We start from the raw sequence: 8,985 nt of genomic DNA on the forward strand, positions 1-8,985 counted from the left end.
GAGAATTATATATATACAGATGACCCATTCGTCGAGGGTTAGAGAGTCGGCGTGCGTGGGTGGTGTCCCGCATGGTTGCGCGACGTAGAGAATTTATATACAAACAAGGATGCTGTAACTTAAGGATTTAATTCTATATTTATTTACAAAGAGTATTCTATGATAATGATTAAACTATAAAGTATTTGAAATCAATGAGTTGTGTATGTTTGTAATTCCACAGTGTAAAGGTTTGTCAATCTTTGAGAGTTGACGCATCAATCGCACTTACATTACAGAACTGTACATTATATTATCTTATAAAATACAGACGCTACTTCAAAAAAGAATATGATTACGTCCTACGAGTCATGCATCTAGTCATGCATGTTAACAAATGACCCAAATTCTGCCAAGTCACTGGTTTTCCTGGCTGGCTCAGGCAACCCATTCCATGCTCTAATAGCACTAGGGAAGAAGGAGTATTTGTACAAATGTGTTGTCCTAGCCTATGGGAGGAGGAGTGTGCCTTTATCTGTAAGTCTTTCTGAGAAATGGATGTCAAGTTGTACAATATGTTGATGATCCTAAAAGAGTAGAACTCAATGTATTTTAGTAAATCATGATGTAATAGTTGAAACGTTGTCAACTTTGTATTTGATTGATGTTTTCATTGTGATTGAAGAAAGGAAATGCTCACTAAATTACATTCATACAATTAAATTATAGAGCCATGTATTTAGCATATTAAAATACTTGTAAAAATAAAGTTTAAACTAATCAGTTACTTATTGATAGCATTGTTGATTTTCAACATAAAATCTAAATTTAGTGATGTCACCCGCTCACTGCACTTTGTCTATGAATTAACTTGTAGCAATACATCTCTATATTAAACCTTTTCTTTCCATTTAAAATGTATGTAATAATAAACATGGACTAACATACCAACAGAAGACGAACTTTCAAAATGTATTCATGTTAAAATATATAAATATTGTACAAGAAAGGTAAATACCTTCAAAGAGAAATGTTCCTATTAAATAATTTAAGTGCGGAACTATTTTCTAGGCTAATAGTAAGTATGTGTATTTTTTTTATCTAGACTCTATACTGAGACATCAATTAAAAAAAACAACACTCAATCAGAGAGATAGTTTTATTGAGTGCAGTATATCGCGACGCTGAGCAGACCCACCTGTGATCTAAATATCCACCTGGAAATTAGCTGAAAAAGATTGTGTATCAAAAGAAATATCGGATTTAAGCCCGCGACAGACAGAAGATGAATAGTAGATATGAAAGCTGACAGATCTACACATTTCATTTGACGAACATTGGATTCGCTGCTTCTCCGAAAGCTAAGCTGTGAATACAATATTGTATTATTCCTGTGGTTGTTGAACATGTTGTAATGTTTGGAAGGAGTTGCTGTCATTCGCCGGGATCGACTTCACTCAGACGTTCGGTGCTACCGAGTTTTGTTTTCTTTTTATTTGGCTGCTTCCTCTACAAATAGTTGAGAAACAGATTTGAAAGCTAATTTCGTGACATTTCTCGTCATGCTCTTCCCGGTTCCTGTTTGCCTTTGATTGGAAGTGTTGCATGGTGACGTAATTAGATGTTCAAAAATAGATTCGAATTGAAAACATTAGGTCAACATAAACAAATAATGTGTTGAGATCGTAAGACTTGCGGATGTTTGCTATTGTTATGCCAATCAACAGATTTTATATCTTTCCAATGAATGATCTTTTTTTTTCTAAGTACATTTAAAATAAGAAGTCTAGACAGAATACACCAAAAAGAAACAAGAAAAAGATTAATTCAGCACTAAACAATCTTTACGAAACAAAGTAGACGGCTAAACACCTGAAATAACTGCCGGAAAGACCATTTGAATGTGTTTTTGTCTGTTTCTTTTACTTATTCAATAATGAATGCCACCACATCTTAATGCAAGAAACCTGCGTGACAGCAAAAGATGGCGCTCGGGGTTCAAAGCGCATAGCAAAAGGTCATGAAACCGAAGCATACTTTAGAAATTCAGAATTTGGCAAAGTTTGCAAATCTACAGTACATTATATCCACCCCACCATCTCCACCTCTAATGAAGAGTCACCTACCGACACCCGACCACACAACAAAATCAAGTTTGAATCATGTTTACCAGCTACTTTATCAGGAGAGACTTCTTGTTGTATTGGCGGAAATAGCTTCTTTCTGTTTCCTAATCGCTAGTAATACGTAAGACAGCTCGTCATGTGCCAAGGTTGGAAAAAAACTTTTTTTTTATCTTAAAAAAATATTGCTGAATAATTCAGTGACTCTCTGGTTCTCATTTGTTTATATTACGGTTGCAATAGCAAAGCAGGTCAAAAGGTCATGTGAGTACGTATACCCCCCCCCCAGAATATCTTATCAACAACTTACTTTCTATTGTTTTCTTGAATTTTGTGTTGTTTTTATTTGAACTGAACAGGTGAACATCAAGAGAGGGGGAAGAGTGTCAGCAGCAGTTGGACAGTTGGTTTTATTTTTTAGCCGCTCCAAGATATTTTCAAGACACACTTCAAGCAAGTCGCAGTTAAAGTCTGGAGAATTTTTCCATTCATTGGTCGTAGTTTGTAGTTTTTTGGGTCGTGAGAACATACAATGAAACGCAATTGTACTATTTGAGTGTGCAGGTCCAAACTTTACTCGAAGTAGTCTATAAATACATGCATCAGATTCTAGTGTGGATTAGTTCAAAGGTCAAACATGTTTCATTAATCCCACGTACTTTTAACACTTGACTAAAGCCAACAATGTGTGTCCACATAGTCATAGTCTACATGGGCTTAACGGTCTGCAGAGTTAGATTACGTCGTAATTAAATCTACCATCATTGCTGTGAGAATTCTTGAGCAGTGTAGTCATGTTCTAATGTCTTTTGGGTTTAATCTTGAGCAGTGTAGTCATGTTCTAATGTCTTTTGGGTTTAATCTTGAGCAGTGTAGTCATGTTCTAATGTCTTTTGGGTTTAATCTTGAGCAGTGTTGTCATGTTCTGTCTTTTGGGTTTAATCTTGAGCAGTGTAGTCATGTTCTATTGTCTTTTGAGTTTAATCTTGAGCAGTGTTGTCATGTTCTAATGTCTTTTGGGTTTAATCTTGAGCAGTGTTGTCATGTTCTAGTGTCTTTTGGGTTTAATCTTGAGCAGTGTTGTCATGTTCTAATGTCTTTTGGGTTTAATCTTGAGCAGTGTTGTCATGTTCTAATGTCTTTTGGGTTTAATCACCGAAACTGAAATACAGCTTTGGACACAGGAGTGGTGGAACTTGAACAAAACATTAGGCAGAGAATAGTGGCTAATATGAATAATTTTTAAAATAGCAACGTTTTGATTTTGATGGTGTTAGAGGCCCTCAAAATGGGGAAAGTTGCCATTAGCTTTGTGTGGTTTATCTGCTAGTATTTCCATCCCCCGTTGGTGCCTTTGTCCGGCTGCATTTAGTCATTTAATACAAACCCTTTTTATCATATAAATACAACATTATTAAAGAAATGTTTAATAGTAAAAGACATGGGCATTATCGTATGAAATAGCAAGAGGAATATTTATTTATAAAAATGTGTTTAATTTGTCAAAATAATGTTAAAATATTAATTTTTCTTTTTTTTTATTTTCTGGTGTACTATCTTCTAAAGGTTTACCAAAAAACTATTAATTAGGTTTAAAAAAAACAAAATGATTTATTTGTTCGTATTATTTAATAGTTGGACATATAGTAGAATCACATTCTGGGGCAAACAGGAAAACTTACAGAGAAAAAAACATGCAAACTTCGCACTTCCTGTCTTCAGACAGGTGACAGGGTCAGGTGGGTGTGAGTGAACAAAGGTAATTAAGCCTATGCTTGAAATTTCATTTTTTATTTTATAAATTCTGTTTATTAATAGTTTGCAGTTTCTGATGGTAAGTACTTTTGTTTAGACTTTTTGAAAAAAACAAAGATTCCTTTCTTAACAATTACAACTGTAATAGGTCAATAGGTCAATAGTGACAAATTTAGTTCTCCAAAAATTAAAGCGCTGTTTCAATCTTATTTCACAATTATGTTTTGCTTTTTAACCTGCATTTCTTACCAAACAGTGGACTCACTGGGTTGCCAACGAGTTTGTGGGAAATCTGAAGTAGTTTTATATTTCATAGAATAATAATGTTTGACATACTTGAAGATACGTCACAAAGTTTTTACAAGGCTTATATCAACTCACTGTGTCTGTCTGTCTGTCTGTCTGGTAAAAAGTAAGTACACGTTATTTCTTCAACACCCGGATCTCGGATCAAGTTGAACTTTTGCATAATTATTACTTTTACCTGACAAAACAAGTAACAATAACAAAAAAATCAATTAGTTAATTAACTATTAGTAATTAATTATTTGTTTGGTATCAAACAAGAGAAAGAAGTTGTACTTGACTGATGTGGTGGTATTTTTTTTTGTACAACCTACTTATTTATCAGAAGTAAAGCCCATCACAGTATACGTAAACGTCATTCCAACCTAATGACGCGCACAAAAAACAACTGGTCCATTCTTATTGTGTAGTAGCTTCTAGTAAAATAGAAGAGAATTACATCCGTGTGTTAATGTAGTCATACAGACTTAAACTCTGCTGAGTCATTCATTGAACTGACTGATTCAGACCAAATGGTCAATGGACTGCGAGACTTGTTTTCTTCAAGCTGTGGAAAATGTCTAACCGTAATTGTAAGGCCAATTCACTTACGTGGGCTGTCGTTATCTTATCACCTTTGTGCGAGTTCAAGACGTCTGACTTACCCCTATCTCACTCTCTATCAATCTCACTCTATCCCTCTCTCTCTCTCTCTCTCTCTGTCTCTCTTTACTTACCACAGCAACTCTATACATATTCACCCCCCTCCATGTTTTCTATCGAGTCCCTGAATGTCATTCATCAAACTTGTCCAATGTTTGGCTACAATGTCGTCCTGCCTCATCAATGACTTTGTCCGACCAAGGGCTCACTTCAAGCGTGCGTGCCAGGTTTTCGAACATGGCCTGTTGCCTGATCATTCAGAAACTGTTAGAACCTAGGTACTAAAAGGGTTTGGAGCGACAAGGAAAAGGTGTTTGTAGAAACAAGAACGTCTTGCCTCTTTACCTGCTTCGTGTCCTACTGGTTAATGGTCTGTGAAACACGGGCACTCTTCTACAGCGAGAAACCTATTGACATCAATTAGATTTTCAAGCAGGATTTGTTTCCCTTTCCGTTTTTTTTTTATCTTTCCTATGAAGATCAATGCGATGGAAAAGAAATGCCTCTTGATATAACACATGGGGCCTGTACACTGGCTATAGCTGTAGAAATACTCACTTAAAAAGTAACTTTAACCTGCCGGCTAGACCGGTCTCTTTTAATCTCGATGTATCAAATGAAGAATTTAAAATTCAAAGTCATAGAATCTTTCGTCAGAGTCACGTCTGAGTTTGTATCCATTAGCATAGGACATGAGCTCGTAGAGGAACACTTTTTGCAATGTTCTTCAATCTGTCTCAGCTATGAAGAACCTTACAGTGAAAGTAACTGCAGGATCTCGTTACATGGCCTACTGTTACTTATTACTCGGCCTACTGTTATATGTTACACTGCCTACTGTTACTTGTTACATGGCCTTCTGTTATCTGTTATAGGCCTACTGTTATTTGTTACATGACCTACTGTTAGTTGATACAAGACCTACTGTTATTTGTTACATGGCCTACTGTTAGTTAATACAAAGCCTACTGTTATTTGTTACATGGCCTACTGTTACTTGATACACGGCCTACTGTTATTTGTTACAAGGTCTACTGTTACTTGTTACATGGCCTACTGTTACTTGATACACGGCCTACTGTTATTTGTTACATGGCCTGCTGTTAGTTGATACATGGTCTACTGTTATTTGTTACATGACCTACTGTTACTTGATACACGGCCTACTGTTATTTGTTACATGGCCTGCTGTTAGTTGATACAAGGCCTACTGTTATTTGTTACATGGCCTACTGTTACTTGATACAACTGGCGAGCTCGTCTAGCTGTTGAATCAAATAATTCTCAGAAAAAAAAAGTTCCTATTCCAAATACCAATGTATATTCTTTAGTTGGAGATTTGGAATAGAAATTAAACAACGTTAAGGACACTAAATTTAAACTCTAGAATGCAAAGTAAATATTTAAAAAAAAAAGATTATGTATAATCTATATTAGAAAGTAGAAAGCAAGGCATATGTATGTATGTGCCGAATAGAAATCAAAAGCGTTAGACCAATCTTGATAAAAGTTGGCATAAATGTTCCTTGGGTACTAACTTAGACCGTAGTGTATGTTTTGTAGCTCTAAACCAAATTTAAGACGCTCAAAGAAAAGTTGACCAACTCTATAAAAGCATTATAACTTCATTGATCTAGGCTATGTTTACCATATTTACATGAAAAGATCGAAAGGATTAAGAATTTTAAGAATTACACTTTGCGCAGATAGTTTTTTACTTTGACACATGAAAATACAAAATATAGTCTATTGATTTCATTATTTAATAAAATTAACCTTCAACGTTGTGTTTCAAAAGCATTTTTACATAAATTCATTCCTTATATCTGCGAATTTAGAATTCCTGACATACATTCTTTCATTAGACATTACGCGAAATGATACACATCTCTCTATTCCTAGGTCTAAAACTCTAATTTAACTCTAAGATAATAGAACTTCTCTTCGCAAAGATAGTTTTATAATTAAACACATGAACATACTAATTATAGTCCATTCATTTCATATTTTAATCAAATTAACATTCAAATTTGTTTTTCTCAAGCATTTTTACATACATTCGAATATAGATCTATACACAAGCCAATGTTTTCATTAAAAATTGAATTCAGGTCAATTAACTAGTTTAGCTCCATTCAAAATATTTTTTTATTCATGAATTCATGCATTCGCTTTACTTATAATATTATAATTTTCTTTAATTGTTTCTAATGCACTATATCAGTGACTATATCAGCAATACGCAAGTTAAGACCCGCGGGCAGCGGGTACTATCTTTCTAGTTATATACATAATTTGGTTATGGAATGCATTAGCCTATAACTTCAAAATGCTAAATTCTATTCGGGTGTTACCCATTTATTTTAAAATCAGTTTTAAGTTGTGCCACTGTTATAAAATCATAGCCTCTTACTACTTGAGTATTGTTTGCTAGAAACGGAATAGCTTTAGAAAATTTGGTTCTGTTATGTAACTCAATACTAACGTTTTAAAAACACATTGATGACCAACACTTTCTTTATTTTGAACACCCTATACACCAAAAAGCTGGCTAGTTTAAAGTGTTTCCGACATGTATAAAAATCTCAAATTTTTGGAAGTATCTGGTTACTAGTAAGCTTCTCTACACTGAAACCTAAAAACTGTCATCAGTTTTTGTCTATGCACAACAACATAACTACATTTGAGTTCTAGATTATGAAAGACTCAAAACATACATCTAGATCTATATAATAAACGAGATACGCATTTAAAAGTGTGTTTATTTTTAATCTACTCAATTGTCTAATCACTTCTTTTACCTTGGAAATAATCTTAAGTCAAACGGCTCAGTCAGCTTCTCTGCGTTTTTCTCATATATATATATATATATATATATATATATATATATATATATATATATATATATATATATATATATATATATTGGATTATGGGTGATTTCAACCTACCTGATATAAATTGGAAAACACTAACCATAGATAAACACCAAAACCTTAAGGACATAAATGAGCTTTTCATAGAAACTTTACACAACCTAAGTTTAGATCAAATCATTAAAAAGCCAACTAGATTAAACAACACATTAGATCTCTTCTTAACCAACAGACCTGGATTAGTAGTTGATTATGATATTATCCCTGGTCTATCAGACCATGAGATCATAAAAATACACAGTCAGATAAAAGCAGTAGCCAATATAAAACCCAAAAGAAAAATCTTACTCTGGAATAAATGTAACCTAACACAACTACACCAAGCTGCATTAAACTTTCAACAAACATTCTTATTAGAAAAAGACATTAACCAACCAGTCGATGACCTCTGGAATTTCATTAAAAACCATCTTAAAAGCATTATAGAAAATCAAATACCAACTAAATACACATAATACACATAAAACAAAATAAATAAATGCTGGTTTAATAATAGACTAAAGAAGCTTTGTAAACAGAAGGAAAACCTATATAGAAAATTTAAAGAAACTAATGCAGAAAGAGTTTACAAAAAGTATATAAAAATTAAACACTTAACCCAAAAAGTAAGCAGACAGCTGCAGAGTGAATACATAAACAATGTAATATCTAAAGACAACAACAAAAACCTATGGTCATACATTAAGTCTAAGAAAATGGAAACAACAGGCGTAGCGCCATTAAAAGATGAACATAACATAATACATAATGATAATGAAACTAAAGCAAACATTCTAAACAAATACTTTGCATCAGCATTCTCAGCCCCAGGAGACAAAGACATATTACTGAATTTGAACCAAGTAGACAACATAGAAGATATAGTAGTACAAGAAAATGGAATTCAAAAACTAAAAGCCAACACCAAACCAAATAAAGCTTCTGGACCTGATGGTATTCCAGCTAGATTACTCAAAGAACTAAGTAATGAGCTAGCCCCAGTGTTCAAAATACTCTTTCAGGCTTCACTTAACCAGGGCAGAGTACCAAAGGACTGGAAAGAAGCTAATGTCACCCCCCCCTATTTAAAAAAGGAGAAAAATCTGACCCAGGAAACTACAGACCAGTATCACTTACCAGCATCACATGTAAAATCCTAGAACACATAATATGTAGCAACATCATAAACCACTTAGACAAACATAATGTCCTCACACCATACCAACATGGCTTTAGGAAATATAGATCATGTGAAACACAACTAA

The sequence above is a fragment of the Biomphalaria glabrata genome, chromosome 8 (genome assembly GCF_947242115.1).
Source record: "Biomphalaria glabrata chromosome 8, xgBioGlab47.1, whole genome shotgun sequence".
Taxonomy (NCBI): Eukaryota; Metazoa; Mollusca; class Gastropoda; family Planorbidae; genus Biomphalaria; species Biomphalaria glabrata.